We start from the raw sequence: 16,991 nt of genomic DNA, 5'->3' as shown, positions 1-16,991 counted from the left end.
TGTTAATAAAAAGGGGGGGGAGTACACAAACCTCTATAACCTTCTATAGCATAGGAGAATTACATTCTTGGTACTCAATATACAATCATGGAGCTTTAACAATCTCAATTTCAAAGGTATCTACAAAAACATTCTCTCTCTTCATTAAATTGAAAATATAGGAATCATCTAACAGCTCAACTGAACACTGGAATCATACATGGTACTTTAATTTTATAGCAATTAATTTTTTAGGCTAGCCTGACATCTGTGGAACAATTGTAGCCATCCCAAATATTTAAAATACATACCTTGAAAAAAAAACCTAACAATATTCCTCTAAAGACCAATATGTGATGCAAATAGTTCAAATAAAAAAGGAAAATCAACTTGAGCATTGCCTTATTGCCAGACACTGTTACTAAATGCTGTCTGATATCTTATCTCATCCATTTGTTCAAAACAAGTATTTAGTGCCTGCTACATTCTAGGCATTTATTATACAGAATTTTTAAAAAATTGATATGATCCTTGTCCTTTTGGAATCCATAGGCTAGTCAGGAATAAGATATTAAACAAATCATTATATAAAGCATTAAAATCATAAATTGTGTTTAGAGCTATGACAGACTTCAGAAAAAAATCCTTAACTTAGTAGGAAGTTCAGGAAAGTCCTCTTTGAGGAAGTGATATGTAAGCCAACTTCTAAGGTAGCAATGGGGATTTGGGACAGAAAGAATATCATGTGTCAAGGTCCTGGGGTAGGAGAAGATATGCTGCCAAATGAGAAAGAAGGGCAGTGTGACTATAGTTGTAAGGGAAAAATATAGTATCAGATCAACTTAGAAAGGTCTATGGGGCCAAAGCAAGCAGGCCTTGTGAAAGAGCGGGCCGAGTTAAGGATTCACAATTTATCATTTTATCATATATAATGGAAGCCATCTGAAGTATTTTAAAAAAAAGGGAGCAATATGTGATGAGAAAGGAGGTTTTAAAAAAACACTGGCGGGATGACTGGGTGCTCCGACAATTAAGCGTCCACCTTCAGCTCAGGTCATGATTGCAGGGTCCCAGGATCGAGTCCTGCATCAAGCCCTGCATGGAGCTCCCTCCTCAGCAGGGAGTCTGCTTCTCCCTCTCCCCCATCTCCTCCCTCTCTCCCTTGTGCTCTCTCCTTCTCTCTCTCGAAATAAATAAATAAATACATAAAATCTTAAAAATAAAACACATTCTGGCTCCAATGGGGAAATGAAATGGGAGAGAATTTCAATAGTCCAAATGATAGATGGTTTGGGCTCAGTCTACAGTGGTTGCTATCAAGATGTATTGTAAAAGTAGATTCAGATCTGGGTGATGAATTGGCAATTGGAAAGGAGCCAGTGGTGAGGGACAAGAAATCACTTAAAAATACTTCATATTTCCACCTGGAACTATTGAGGAGAGAGAAACAGCAAAGAAAGAACAGATTTGAGAGTAAGACCAATCCTTTATTACCAAAGAATAACTTAGGGACATTTATCTACAAACAAAATTTTTGACATAGAGGGAGACAGTCATTTTATTGTTGTCAAGGAAAAAACAAAGAACCATACTTATGAGGGGGGAAAAATGCAGACAGTTTAGGAAGACCAAGTTTTGTCTGCACATCTTTAGAGGTAAACTAATTAGCTAGCAGCAAGAGATCTGTCTAGGCAGTCTGTGCTTGTGAAGACTGGCCAAGCATAACACAGGAAAGAGTTCCAGTCATGTTAGATTTTCCCCAAACACTGAGAGTTTGCTGTGGAGCACAAGTGGCAGGCTGTCAGAGGGCAATGTCTGCTAAGGCCCTTCCCCTTGCTTTAGATGAGCTAGGCCTGCATCACCTCCCCCATCAGTATTTCTCAACTCCCTCCTTTTGGTCAAAACAAACTTCAAAAGATGCAAATTTCACCAAGAGGGTTTCAGTTCCCTTTTTGGCTTAATATTATTAGCTGTACGTCAACTCAAGATACTGGATGTGAGGGGAGCCTGGGTGGCTCAGTCGTTAAGCGTCCGCCTTTTGGCTCAGGTCATGATCCCAGGGTCCTGGGATCGAGTCCCTCGTCAGGCTCCCTGCTCAGTGGGGAGCCTATTTTTCCCTCTCCCTCTGCTGCTTGTGTTCTCTCTCACTCTAATAAATAAAATCTTAAAAAATATATATATATACTGGATATGAAACAACAATTTAGATTTCCAGATTTGACCTTATTGATTTGGCTGAATAGATAAGCCAGGAAAAAAAATCGTGCAGAATCTATAGGACAGGATACAGATTTTCTTCTTTATTCTAAGACTATTAAGAAACCATTAAAGACTTTTAATCAAGACAAAAGCTCAATTAGAACCTGAATTTTTTTTAAAATAGAAAATTTTATGATATTTATAAGATACTTGGAAAGTTGGTCATTGGGTATTTGCTAATATTAAAGAATTTTAGTTAGCTTTGTTTTATGTACAATAATGGTTTTATGGTTATGTTTTACAAAAAAAAAAAAAGAGTGATTATCCTTTAAAGATTTACATGTTGATGAACAGATACTGCTCAAAAGAAGACAAGCAAATAGCTAACAGACACATGAAAAAATGTTCATCATCATTAGCCATCAGGGAAATCCAAATCAAAACAACACTGAGATAACAACTTACACCAGTTAGAAGGGCAAAAATTAACAAAGCAGGAAACATCAGTGTTGGAGAAGTTGTGGAGAAAGGGGAACCCTCTTAGTGGGAATGCAAGTTGGTGCAGCCACTTTGGAAAATAGTGTGGAGGTTCCTCAAAAAATTAAATATAGAGCTACCCGATGATCCAGCAATTGCACTACTGGATATTTACCCCAAAGATACAGATGTAGTGAAAAGAAGGGTCATCTGTACCCCAAGGTTCATAGCAGCAACATCCACAATCGCTAAACTGTGGAAAGAGCCAAGATGCCCTTCAACAGACAAATGGATAAAGAAGATGTGGTCTGTATACCCAGAATATTACTCATCCATCAGAAAGGATGAAAACCCAACTTTCCCATTAACGTGGATGGGACTGGAGGAGATTATGCTAAGTGAAATAAGTCAAATAGAGAAAGTAAATTATATGGTTTTACTTATTTGTGGAACATAAGCAATAGCATGGAGGACATTAGAAGAGGAAGGGAAAACTGAAGGGGGAGAAATCGGAGTGGGAGATGAACCATGAGAGACTATGGAGTCTGGGAAACAAATTGAGGGTTTTAGAGGGGAGGGGGTTGGGGATGGGTAAATCTAGTGATGGGTATTAAGGAGGGCACGGAATGCACGGAGCACTGTGTGTTATACGCAAGCAATGAATCATGGAACAGTACATCAAAAACTAATGATCTCCTGTATGGTGACTAACATAACATAATAATAAAAATAAATAATAAATTCGAATATTTACATATTAAAATATTAATGGATGAAATGAAAATAAAATTGGGACTCATCTCTGTACAGATTGATGTATATGAATGGAGGCAGTTATCTGTGGTATAAAGTGAGAAGAGTAAAGGAATAAGGATGATGACTTCGAGAAACTTCATCTATTAAAGGCCAGAGAGATGAGGATGAGCAAAGAAACTGGAGAGTACCTACTGAAGAAGTAGAAGGGAAATCAGAGGAGTATTAGGTCATGGAAGCCAAAGGAAGAGAGGTTTGAAGAGGCAAATAATGCACATAAAGTGCCCGGAATATGGTAAATACTCACTGAACACTGCATTTATTTTGATGGTGAATGAGAAAGAAGTGGTACGGAATACTGAGTAATGGTAAAAGAACAAGACAAAGAAATCACTGGTGATCTTTAGGAGAGTAATTCTTGTTGGGTGGGTAGGGAGGAGCTACATTTCGAGAGGTTTCAGAGGTAAATAGGACATACAGATATTGAGACAATAATTGGAGATAATTCTTTTAAGATGTTTAGCAGACATGGAAAGAGATAAATAAGGCAGTGGTTGGAATAACATTCTAAGAGTGAATTAGAGGCCGTATTTGGTTTTGTGGCAATTTGGGAGGAGTTCAAAGATAGGAGAGACTTAAACATGTTTAAATGCCAGTAGGGAACTTGTAGAAAGGGAGAGAGCAAAAATAATATGAAAGACAAGGGATAAATATATGAGTCCTAAAAAGGTAGGAAAGGTGGGATCCAGACTCAGAGAGAAAGGACTGATCTTCAGTGGGCAGAAGGACATCTCCTCTATTGTAACTGGAGAGGAGAAAGGGTAGGAGCAGATGTAGGCAGGCTGGAAAGGATGTCTCCATTCTCCCTTCTCTAGGAAAACAATTCTCTGGCGCATAATCAGTGGCGTCTTAGAACACAAAACTGTGGAATTTCCTGGTCTCATTTTCTGGATATTTGATATTGTATATTTCTGGATATTTGATATTATATATATAAATATTTTAATATTTGATATTGTAGATCATTCTCTTTCTTAAAACTCTCTCCTGTTTTTTTAAGTATATTTCAAATAGGCCAAAAAAAGCCTAAAAATAATAAAATGAGGGGTGCCTGGGTGGTTCAGTCAGTTAACTCTTGATTTTGGCTCAGCTCATGATCTCAGGGTCATAAGACTGAGCCCCATTGTTGGGCTCCACACTGCTAAGCACAAGATTTTCCGTCTCCCTCTGCCCCTACCCCACTCAAGCTCTCTCGCTTTCTCTCTCTCTTTTTAAAAAAAAAAAAAAAAACCCATAGGGGTGCTTGGGTGGCTCAGTGGGTTAAAGCCTCTGCCTTCGGCTCAGGTCATGATCCCAGGGTCCTGGGATCGAGTTCTGCATGGGGCTCTCTGCTCAGCAGGGAGCCTGCTTCTCTGTCTCTCTCTGCCTGCCTCCCTGCCTACTTGTGATCTCTGTCAAATAAATAAATAAAATCTTTTTTTAAAAAACCCATAAAAACCCCCACAAAAAAATAATAAGAATGTAATGAATGTCCATATATAGTAGCTTAAGAAATACAAACCAAACTTCCAATTCTATTCTCTTCCCTTTTCCCACAGATAATCACTGTTTTTTTCCAAAGATTTTATTTATTTATTTGAAAGACAGCGCATGCTTGAAAGAGCATTAATGGGGGAGGGGGGCCAAGGGAGAAGAAGAAGCAGGCTCCCCATTTAGCAGAGAGCCTAATGTAGGACTTAATCCCAGAACCCAAGGATCATGACTTGAGCCAAAGGCAGACACTGACCCACCCAGGCACCTCAGTATCACTATTTTGATCTAGGTCTTCCTCGCTCCTGTGCTTGTTTTTATGCTTTTACCACTTACTGTCTGCATATGTATCATATGTACACAATATATATGAATACATCTTTAAACAATGTATAGCATTGACATGACTATTTTAGTCTTTCAGTGACAGTCGGGGAGAGGTAAATTTTCTCAGCCTTTGTCTGAGAAGTGTCACTAATTTGGCACTTATAAATGATGGTTTAGTTGCATATCAAATTATAAATTTATCGGTTTTTCCTCAGCTCTTTGAAGATACTGTTTTTTTTTTAATTTTATTTATTTATTTTACAGAGAGAGAGAGAGAGGTTACAAGTAGGCAGAGAGGCAGGCAGAGAGAGAGGGGGAAGCAGGCTCCCTGCTGAGCAGAAAGCCCGACGCGGGGCTCGATCCCAGGACCCTGAGATCATGACCTGAGCTGAAGGCAGAGGCCCAACCCACTGAGCTACCAGGTGCCCCGAAGATACTGTTTAATAAAAAATAAAAAACAAAAACAAAAAAACAACAAAAAAGATGAAGATACAGTTTAATTAACTTCTAGCTTCCACTACTATTCTTGGGAAAATTTGTTGCTGCTCTGTTGCTAATCTAATAGTTATTTTTTCATAGGTAATCTGCCTTTTATATGATTCCTTTCCACGTTTTATCTTTGCTGCACTTCAGTTCACTGCAACATGCCTAGGGTGTGCTTCTTTTTATTTATTCAGCTTAAGACTCCTGATTATTGACTTTGAGACATTGTTTCATCAATTCTGGGAAATTATCAACCATTATTTCATCAAATTTCTCTCTCTCCTTTTTATCTTGCTTTCTGGAAATTTAGTTGGATAATAACTTTCTCACTCTCTCCTCAGCTTTCTTAATCCATACTTTTCATTACGTATTTCTCCATGCTGCCTTCTGTATAATTTCCTAAGAACTATCTTCCATCTACTAATATCTCTACACCTGTATCCATAAGCTATTACTCAATTCATAAAATTTTTATTTTAAATGTATTTTAAATTTCTTGATGTTCTTTTTTTTTTTTTTTAATCTGTCCTTATTTTCCCACACTCTTACTATTTTCTTTAGGTTTTAATCTTCCTTCCATTCTCACTCTGGGTATCTCTGGATGGAAACCTTATCTATCACATCTGTGCAAATGATTCCAGAGTCTGTATCTTCAACCCAGTGTTCCTTCCCAAGCTTTAATCATATATTTTTAGTATTTCTTTTTTTCTTTCTTTCTTTTTCTTTTCTTTTTTTGTCAGAGAAGAGAAAGAGCACATACAAGCAGGGGGAGCAGTAGGCTGAGGAAGAAGCAGACTCACCACTGAGCAAGTCCTATGTGGAACTCAATCCCAGGACCCTAGGATCATGACCTGAGCCAAAGGCAGACACAACTGACTGAGCTACCCAGGTATCCCTAATTACATATTCTAATTGCCTTCTAGACATTATTAGATATCTCATGTCTCATGCTGTGAAATTTACCGGACTACTTCATATGTAGTGAAGTAATAACGTGTCCCTTCTGTGATTTTCCATAGCACTTCTCTGTTCTTTTCAGTTAATACTTGGCAATACACAGCCTCACCATGTAGGTCTTCTTTGTATGTGAATAAAACCAGATCATATGCCTCCAGAGAACAAGGATCATGTCTTGTACTTCTTAGCAAGACTTGTGTAATCCCTAACTCCACTGACCAATTGAATGCCTTCAAAGTCAGACTTTCTTACATTTGATTTTCCATAATATTTTGTGTGGTGTTCTTTGACAAAAGGAACAATCTTTTATTGATTGGTATCCATCAAATTTATTATAGGGGTTGTTCATAATAGGTGTTTGCTAGTTCATCTGTTTGGTAAGCAACAGGTGAGTGGGTCCTTTTGAAATTCTCCTTGACAGCTTAAGAATTTAAACTTATACTACTTTGACAATAGTGTCTCCTTCCTCCCATACCTCAAAGCATGAGTTAATAACTGATATGTACCTTTCAGGACAGGAAGTTTATTACTAGTGTGAGTCACATTAACCTAAATTACAATGATGTGGGCCAACTTGTTATTGTACTCTTCCTTTTTTACCTTCATCCCAAGTCATAAAGTAGTATCACTAAAGTACAAAATAAAATGAAAATTAGGCCTTATTTTATAGTGGAATAAGTATTCAATCCTTCCAACGAAAACATGGGCATAAAGAGCAAGATATTTCTACAAATACTTTGAAAGAAAGTAACATTGCCAGTAACCTAGCACTTTTATTGAGGATTAAAGGGTGTGGTGAACTAAATTATTCCAAGATCCTAAGCATAGCAGGAAAGAAATTATGTCATTTTAATATGAGGGAAAGTTTTAGCTTGTTTGATAATATCTATGGCAAGTCATGTGGACTGCATCAAGATTTTTTGTTTGAAATGTAATGCAGATTTAATTATTATATTAATTCTTAACCATGAAATACCAACAAAATTAACTAGATTCCTTGTTCTCACATAATAAATTTTTTAGAATTGACTAGAATTTTGTCCCCCCCCCCACCTTTTATACAATGAATACCTTTCTGTTGTAAAACACTAGAGCAGTTTTTAAGTATATAAGATTAAAAGTGAAACTACCCCCTTATCCTCCCAGGCCCTTCCCACTCTTTGTCTCTTTTTCTATGTGTACCATTCTCTATATATGTAGGTGTATAAATAAAAAATGGAATCACACTGTAGGTACATTATATGATTTGGGGATTTTCCCTTAAGAATATAGCTCAGAGATTTTTTTCCATTTTAGTACACTTGTCTCCATGATTCTTCTAACTGTACAGTGTTCCTCATTGATACATTACAAGTCATAAAACCAATTCCTTACAGATTAACATTTAAGTTCTTTCCAAATTTTTAGTATTAAAAACAGTATTGCATTATGCTAAGTGAAATAAGTCAGTCAGAGAAAAACAAATATCATATGATTTCACTCATGTGGAATTTAGGGGAAAAAAAAACAGATGGACATAGGAGAAGGGGAAAAAAAAGAGAGAAGAGGGAAGCAAATCATAAGATACTCTTAACTATAAAGAACAAACAGGGTCGATGGAGGGAGGGAGGTAGAGGATGGGCTAAATAGATGATGGGTATTAAAGAGGGCACTCGTTATGATGAGCCTTGGGCATTACATGTAAATGATGAATCACTACATTCTACTCCTGGAACCAATATTACACTATATGTTAACTAACCAGAATTTAAATAAAAATTTGGGGGAAAAAACAGTATTGCAAAATAATATTTGTATGCTTATTTCTGTATAAACATGTCTTTGGATAGATTCCTATAAGTTGAATTTTTGATTCAAAGTGTTTAATATTGTTAATTTTGAAAAACATGCAAATTACCATTTCAAATGTCTTTATCAGTGTATACTTCCTCCAACAGTATATGAGAGTACTTGTTTTCCTACAACATCCAATAACACTGGACATTAAAGGTGATTCTCTGCTTAACCCCTGGCTGAAAAGTAAAAATAATTAAAGCTATATAAGGTTGTAGGGTGACAAAGGAAAAGCACTTTATTACACTTTTAATGTAATAATTTAAATTTTAAATTAATTAAATTAATTTTTTATTAATTTTTATTAATTTTTATTAAATTTAATTAATTTTAAATTAATTTTAAATTAATTAAATTTTAATAATTTAAGATAATGTCCAAGGTCGAAACAGATAGTTTTTTAAAAAGAAGGAAAAAAAAGAAAACTCACACAAAATGACTCTAATGACTCCAAGAGGGATCTTTAAGGACCTAATATCTCTCATGTAAAAGAAATAAATGAGGTTTAGCTATTCGGTTTTTTTTTTAACTTGTTATTTATTTGAGAGAGAGAGAGAGAGCCAAACAGAGAGAGTACAAATAGGGTGGGGAGGGAGAGAGAGAAGAAATAGACTCCCCACTGAGCAGGGAGTCCGATGTAGGGCAAGATCCCAGGACCGCAGGATCATGACCTGAGCCAAAGGCAGATACTTAACCAACTGAGATATCCAGATGCCCCTGCCAATGAATATTTCTAATGAGTAGGGATCATATTTATAAAATCAATAAAATTACTAAAGTCAAAAAAGTAGAAATATGAAACATTATACATGCACACACACAGATGCACAGATTGAAAATCCAAGCAGTAAAGAAAGATACAAAATGAAAACCTCAAACCCTTGTCACTCCTTGCCCCACTGTACCTTCTCTACAAAGATAACCACTATAGTCTCTTTATATTTTTATTTAAAAGAAGTTATGCATATACAATGTACTTATATAAAAACAGCACATGCATTCCTTTTTTATTTACACAGAAGGACTCAAATTGTTGTGCACCTTGTTTGTTTGTTTGTTTGTTTGTCTTAAACACACCTTGGAGATCTTTCCACAGATACACATGTCCACTGCAGGTCCTTGCTGCCCTACTCACACAGTGTTCTCAATATTCCATGAAGAAAAAATTCCAATAGACCAACCAGAGTAAAAGGCAAGGGTGCATGGAAGCTGTCAACCACTTAAAGTTACTGAAAATCCTGTGTCTTGAGCAGGGAGAGGATGGGTGAGGAAGGTGCTGGAATATTTAAACCCATATAGTAACCAAAGATAAGATTTTGAGCCATTGCTGAAAGCAGAAATTAGAAACTACAAGCCCTTCTTCCTACTGTCTCACTACATACATAAATTAAGGCCTGGTAAGTTCTGCACCCTCAGTGAAAAAGTAAATTAGAAAAAATTCACCCTATAGCAACCCTTAGCAAGAGGACAAAGAAACTTTTCTGTCATGGCATGAACTCTTAAAAGTGTGGAAAACGGTCTCCCAATAGTATTTGTAATCATGATACACGCTCCAGCTGGTTAGCGTTTCAAATTTACAATATCTAAATGGTAATCCATAGTTCCTCTTCCTTTCAGTCTTTCCTCACTCATCAGGAAGCCAAAGATAGAGAGTAATGGTAGAATGTGCATATGTCAAGAAACAAAATTTTAGAAATTAAGTTATATTTGTGCAGCATTCCCATTATTTTGGTAAGAATGAAATACAGTGCATACAGACTATGAAATACAAATTGTATTTTGTAAATTGTCATTTCTTTAATTATGTATACATATTAAATGCTTTTAAATTTACATTTTTAAACTGGCATTGCACAATATGAAAATGTAAGGTAAATTCATGCTAACAATTTAAATTTTTAGTTTTTCTTTGTTTAGAATGACATTGAACAGCAAATAAAAAACAAAAACTTTTGAAAGTTGAGAAAGAGACCATGGAAGAAAGGAAAAATTTTCTTATTTTAGTACCTTTTAATGGCACTTTCCTCCTGCTCCTTGAACAAGGGGCTTCATAGTTTCATTTTGCACTGAGCTCTTCAAGTTTTGTTGCTGACTCTGTTTATTATTCTAAACTGAAAGGAAGTTGCAGTGTAGTAGAAAGAGCACAAGAGACTTTCAGTTCTTGCCCTTCAGTAGCACGGCTGATATTGATAATTATTTGTTCTATAACTATTCTCACCTTCTTCCTTGCCAAGAGCTTTGCTGTTTTGTTCAGGATAATAATGAACCTTGTTAAATATTAATATTTTTAAACAGGGCACATTACATTTACAAATTCTACTGTAACAAGGAAACAAATGACCCAGGTCTGGCCAATGACATATAAGTAAAAGTTTACTAGATGGAAGCTTGTGAAAAGGTATTTTCTTGATTTAAAAAAAAAAAGAAAGAAAGAAAGAAAAGAAAACAGCCTCGCTTGACAAGTACCTTCTGCCTCACCTTTCTCCCCTTTTTCCTGCCTTCAAGATATATGTAATGCCTAGAAATACAGAAGCCATCTCATGAAAAGAGGATGAAAGTTACACGCTAAGAATAGCAAAATAGAAACACAAAAAGCTGCCTGCCCCTGAGCTTCTTAGTAAGTGATAAAATAAATCCCTATTTGGGTAAATCACTGTACCAGATCTCTGTTAACTGAGCTGATCACAATCAATCTCTAATACCAGCAGACTAGGTAACATGAAAACTCTTCCACTACACATACTGGGTGAAATGAAAAAAAAAAAATGCTTTTAATACATGCTTGAGCTTACAAAAAATGAAGGGAAATACTTAAGTGGCAGAAATAAAAAAGGAACTGAATACCAGAGCCTGGAGCACACAATATAACCGTGTCTTGAGCAGGGAGAGGATGGGTGAGGAAGGTGCTGGAATATTTAAACCCATGTAGTAACCAAAGATAAGATTTTGAGCCATTGCTGAAAGCAGAAATTAGAAACTACAAGCCCTTCTTCCTACTGTCTCACTACATACATAAATTAAGGCCTGGTAAGTTCTGCACCCTCAGTGAAAAAGTAAAGTAGAAAAAATTCACCCTATAGCAACCCTTAGCAAGAGGACAAAGAAACTTTTCTGTCATGGCATGAACTCTTAAAAGAGTGGAAAATGGTCTCCCAATAGTATTTGTAACCATGATACATGCTTCAGCTGGTTAGCGTTTCAAATTTACAATATCTGAATAATCTTGGAACTTCTAAGTCCAGAAAAAAATTCATATAAAAATTGGTGTCTGGCCAGTGATAACCATAAAGATCTGTCATAGAAACAACATCCTTTTTTAAAAAAAACATTAAAAACAAATTAATTTTTTCAAGACAGAAAAGGAATCATCAGTCTAAAAGCAGTGAGGAAACAGACATGACAAAGAACAGTATTAGATTCCTAATCACAAAAGGATGCATCTGTATATCATTTATGTAGTTTAAAATATAAACTAGTATCATTTATTGTTCCATATACAATCAGTGAAAATACAAGACACAATCAATATTAATCAAGCCAACTTAAGAACAGTGATTAACTCTTCAGAAAGAAAGAGGTAGGGATAGAGTGTCAAAGAGAAAAAGAAAAAGATGAAGAACTGATCCAGATTCAAGGAGGATGGAGTACCATGGCAACTGGGTGCAACACCTGATCTTCGCTTGGATGTTTTGCTATAAAGACATTATTGGAATAACTGGCAAAGCTTGAAAGAGCTTTCTAGCAAAGGATATACAGAAATTTTGTGTACTACTCTTGCAATTTTGTATTGGCTTGAAATTGTTTCAATATAAAACAATTATTTTTTAAAAATAAGAAGATGGGTTCCAGTTCAACATGGTGATGCAGATTCCTAACTCACCTCTTTCCACAGTCATACCAAATAATTTCCTCTGAAAAAAACCTAAAGGCTGGCTGAGCAACAACTACCCTTTGAGGAAACAAGAAAAAAAGCCACAACAAAGCAGGTAGAAGAGGCTTGTACACAATCTTGCCATAAATTGCCATAAACCTCAGTTGAAGTGTTGAGACTTATAATCAGGAGGGAATTTCAAAACCTGGAACTTGTCCTTGAGAAGCAAAGGGTTTAAATCCATACCCAACATTCCAAGTTTTAAGATCTGTACCTAAGGGATGAGCCCCCAAAACATGCAGCTTTGAAAACCAGTGGGGTTCACACTACAAGACTGTAGCAATCTAAGAAAGAGCTCTCATAGGGCTCACATGCTTGGACTCACCCACACCAGGGCCCAGCTTAGAAGCAGCTGATAGCTCTTAGACTTTAAGCGAGAAAGGCTCACCTACTTATATGAAAGTATTGGCCTGAGGGGCAGACATCTAATTTGAAACATACACATAAGAGCCTGCTAAAACCTTCTCTGGGGACAGAAACTGGAGGACTTCATTGTCATATTCTCCCACTGCCTTTCCTAGCCAACAGGCACAACCTCTTTCTTTTTTCTTACTCTGGTAGGTGCCATCTTTATACTCTTTCTCTCGCTTCCTAGAGCTGATGAGCACCATCACCACACTATCTTGCCATACACCGGCACAGCAGTAACTCCCCAAAGGTAGTTTTTACAGATATCTAGCACCCTTATTTGTGCAGCTACCAACCCAGGGGATGATCCTTGATTGTCTGGCTCTGGAGCCCAAGGGAGCTTGCATTCATGGCTCTCATGGGACTATAACAATCAGAGAGAGTTCTTGGCAGGATACCACCCTAGGGCACTACATATTCAACAGACTGAAGCACATCCACAGTCTTCTTATGAAAGAGGTTTATTTGCTTATCCTAGAGTTTCAGCCTGAAGGACAGGTATGGCATACACCTAGGGCCTATGGAGCTAATCTCACAGAACAAAGCCAATGGATGCTATCTTTGCTCTCTCCCTCTACCTTGCTACAACTTGTCAGCATCTGGGGGGGGGGGGAGACAAACAAAAACAAAACAAAACAAAACAACAACAAAACCCACCTTATTTTTTTTTCTCATTCAAGTTATTTTATTTCTGTCCATGGGAATCCCATTCTTCTATACTCTTCTATCCTTTAATCTCTTTATAAAACTATAATCTAGGGCTATTGTCTTCCCCTCCTAGAAGTGCCTTGTGGGTTTGAATTTTCTGCTTCATTCCTACTGCCACAACCTGATACCCCAGCTTACCCTGTCTTTCTGCCCTTTGAATTCTCTTACTTCCATCTTACCTGTTCACCACATGGACTGATCTTCCCAAAATAAAATTTTTACCAAGTCTTTTCATTTGAGAAATCCATGAAAGTACCCCAAGGCCCACAATGTAAAAATCTACCTGGTCTGAAAGGACTCCTTAATCCAACCCCCAGTGACCAACAGTCTCTACTTGTGCCTTCTACTCTCATTAGGCTGTTCCCTTCTTCACTCTTCCCCAGGTCTTCCGGTGACACTCCATCATGGAACATCTGCTCTTCTGTCCACAACCAAACCCTATCCTTCAAGGACTCACTTCTTCTTTGGTCTTGAACCAAGCCCACCCATACAGATTCATGGCTGCTTACAAACAGAAAGGACTACAAAAAGCCTCTGGTCAGGGAGACTTGGGAGTTCTACTTTTGTTTCTGACATTAACCACTCTGATGACTTGGGGCATGTTTCTTTTTTTTTTTTTTTTCCTTGTAAATTTGTTTTGTTTTGGCTTTTTTTTTTTTTAATTTCTTTTCAGTGTAACAGAATTCATTGTTTTTGCACCACACCCAGTGCCCTCCTTAATACCCACCACCTGGCTTCCCCAACCTCCCACCCCCATCCCCTTCAAAACCCTCAGATTGTTTTTCACAGTCCATAGTCTTTCATGGTAAAACCCACCTTATATACTTGCCCGGAGTGCTGATTTTTGTGACTAATACCCAGAGGACACCTCCAGATGGCCTGGCTCTGTGTCCTGCAGGGCTTATGTTTGCAATCCCAAAGGACTATGTACATGTGTATACTTTAATAGCTGCTGCCAAAAGGTCTATATGCCAATCAGCCTGAACCTAGGTGCCGATTGAGATCCTCCCCTTGGGGACACTGAAAGGTTTTCACAAACCTTCAGCTACTGGAAGCTATTAAAAATATAATGGCTGCTTAGACAATTACAAAGGTTTGAGAGACAACCAAGAGCTAGGGCTAGGTTGAATGACAATGTTCATCTCTTACACAAGGCCACTACTTCAGACTGGGAGAGGTGGATGTTTCATCTAACATGGAGAAACTAAGAGAATCAAGTAAAATGAAGAAACAAAAGAATATATTCCAAACTAAAGAACAAGGTAAAACCTCAGGAAAAAAACCTTAATGAAGCAGGAATAAGTAATTTATCTGACAAAGCATTCAAAGTAATGGTTATAAAGACGCTCACCAAACTTGGGAGAATGAATGAACACAGTGAGAACTTCAACAAAGAGACAGAAAGTCAAAACAAAAGTCACAGAGCTTAACATTACAATAACTGAACTGAAAAATAGACTAGTAGGTTTCAAAAGCAGGCTAGATGAAGGAAGAGAAAGGCTCAGTTAATCTAAGGACAGTGGATTTCATCCAACCAGAAGAGCACAAAGAAAATATAAGGAAGGAAAAAAAAGAAGAGAGATTATGGGGCTTATGGAACAACAACTAATAGACTAACATCCTCATTATAAGGATCCCAGGAAGAGAAAAGAGAGAGAAAAGAGTGAAAAATTATTTGAAGAAATAAAAACTGAAAACTTCTTAAATCTGGACAACTAATCAGACATCCAGATCCAGGAAGCCCAGAAAGTCCCAAATAAGACAAATCCAGGAGACCCACACTAACAAACATTATAATTAAAATGTCAAAAGTCAAACATAACGAGAGAATCTTAAAACCCACAAAAGAAAAACAACTTATGTACAAGAGAACCCCTCATACAACTACAAGCAGATTTTGTTGTTGTTGTTGTTGTTAAAAACTTTGCAGGTCAGAAGGGAGTGACATGATTCAAAGTACTAAAAGGAAAAAACTTCCAACCATGAATACATGAATAGTTATCATTCAGAACTGAAGAAGAGATAGAGTTTCCTAGACAAGCAAAAGCTTAAAAAGTTCATCATCATTAAACTGGCTTTACACAAAACGGCAGATGGTCTTCTTCAAGTTGAAAAGAAAAGGTGCTAATTAGTAACAAGAAAACATATGTAAGACTTCATCTCACAGGAAAGGTAAATATATAGTAAAGGTAATAGATTAAACATGTATAAAACTAGTATGAAGGTTAAAAGGGAAAAGTAAAAATAACTATAATTATAATAATTAGTTAAGGGATACACAGGATAAGAAGATGTAAAATGTGGGGCGCCTGAGTGGCTCAGTGGGTTAAGGCCTCTGCCTTCGGCTCAGGTCATGATCCCAGGGTCCTGGGATTGAGCCCCGCATCAGGCTCTCTGCTCAGCAGGGAGCCTGCTTCCTTCTCTTTCTCTGCCTACTTGTGATCTCTGTCAAATAAATAAATAAAAGTCTTTAAAAAAGAAGATGTAAAATGTGACATCAAATACATAAAACAAGGGGATATGGAAATGAAGTAAAAATAAAGGGCTTTAGAATGCAATCATACTTAAGTTGTTATCAACTTAAAAAAGACTGCTGTAGATATAGGTTGTTATATGTAAGCCTCATGTAATCCCAAAGGAAAATCCTATAATAGATACACAAAAGATAAAGGAATCTAAGCATGCCATCAAACCAGTAAGAGAGCAGCAAGAAAAAAGGAACAGAAGGGAACTACAAAAGAAAACAATGAACAAAATAAGTACTTATAATAATAAGTCATAAGTACGTAACTATCAATAATTACTTTAAATGTAAATGAACTAAATTCTCCAACTATAAGACATAGAATAAATGGGTGAGAAAACAAGACCCATTTTATATGCTGCCTATAAGACTTCAGATGTAAAGACACATACAGATTGGAAGTGAAAGAATAAAAAGGGAATTCTATGCAAATGAAAACCAAAAAACAAACAAACTGGGATAGCTACATTTATATCAGACAAACTACATTTGAAAATAAAGACTCTAATACGAGACAAAGGGCATTACATAATGACAAAGGGGTCAATCCAACAAGGGAATTAAATACTTATAAATACTTTATGCATCCTGTATAGGAGCACCTAAATAAATGAACCAAACACTAATAGGCCTAAAAGGAGAAACAGACACCAATACAATATAGTGGGGTTTTATTACCCCCATTTACATCAGTGGATAGATAATCCAGACAGAAAATCAGTAAGAAATATTGGCCTTAAATGACACATTAGACCAGATGGACTTAACAGATTTATGTAGAATATACAAAAGCAACAGAATATATGTACTTCTCAAATAGACACGGAACATTCTCCAGGAAGAATATATATTAGGCCAAAAAATAAGTCTTAGTAAGTTTAT

This window comes from Mustela erminea, chromosome 10 (assembly GCF_009829155.1).
Source record: "Mustela erminea isolate mMusErm1 chromosome 10, mMusErm1.Pri, whole genome shotgun sequence".
In the NCBI taxonomy this organism is placed as follows: Eukaryota; Metazoa; Chordata; class Mammalia; order Carnivora; family Mustelidae; genus Mustela; species Mustela erminea.
Note: the sequence above shows the minus strand (reverse complement) of the source record.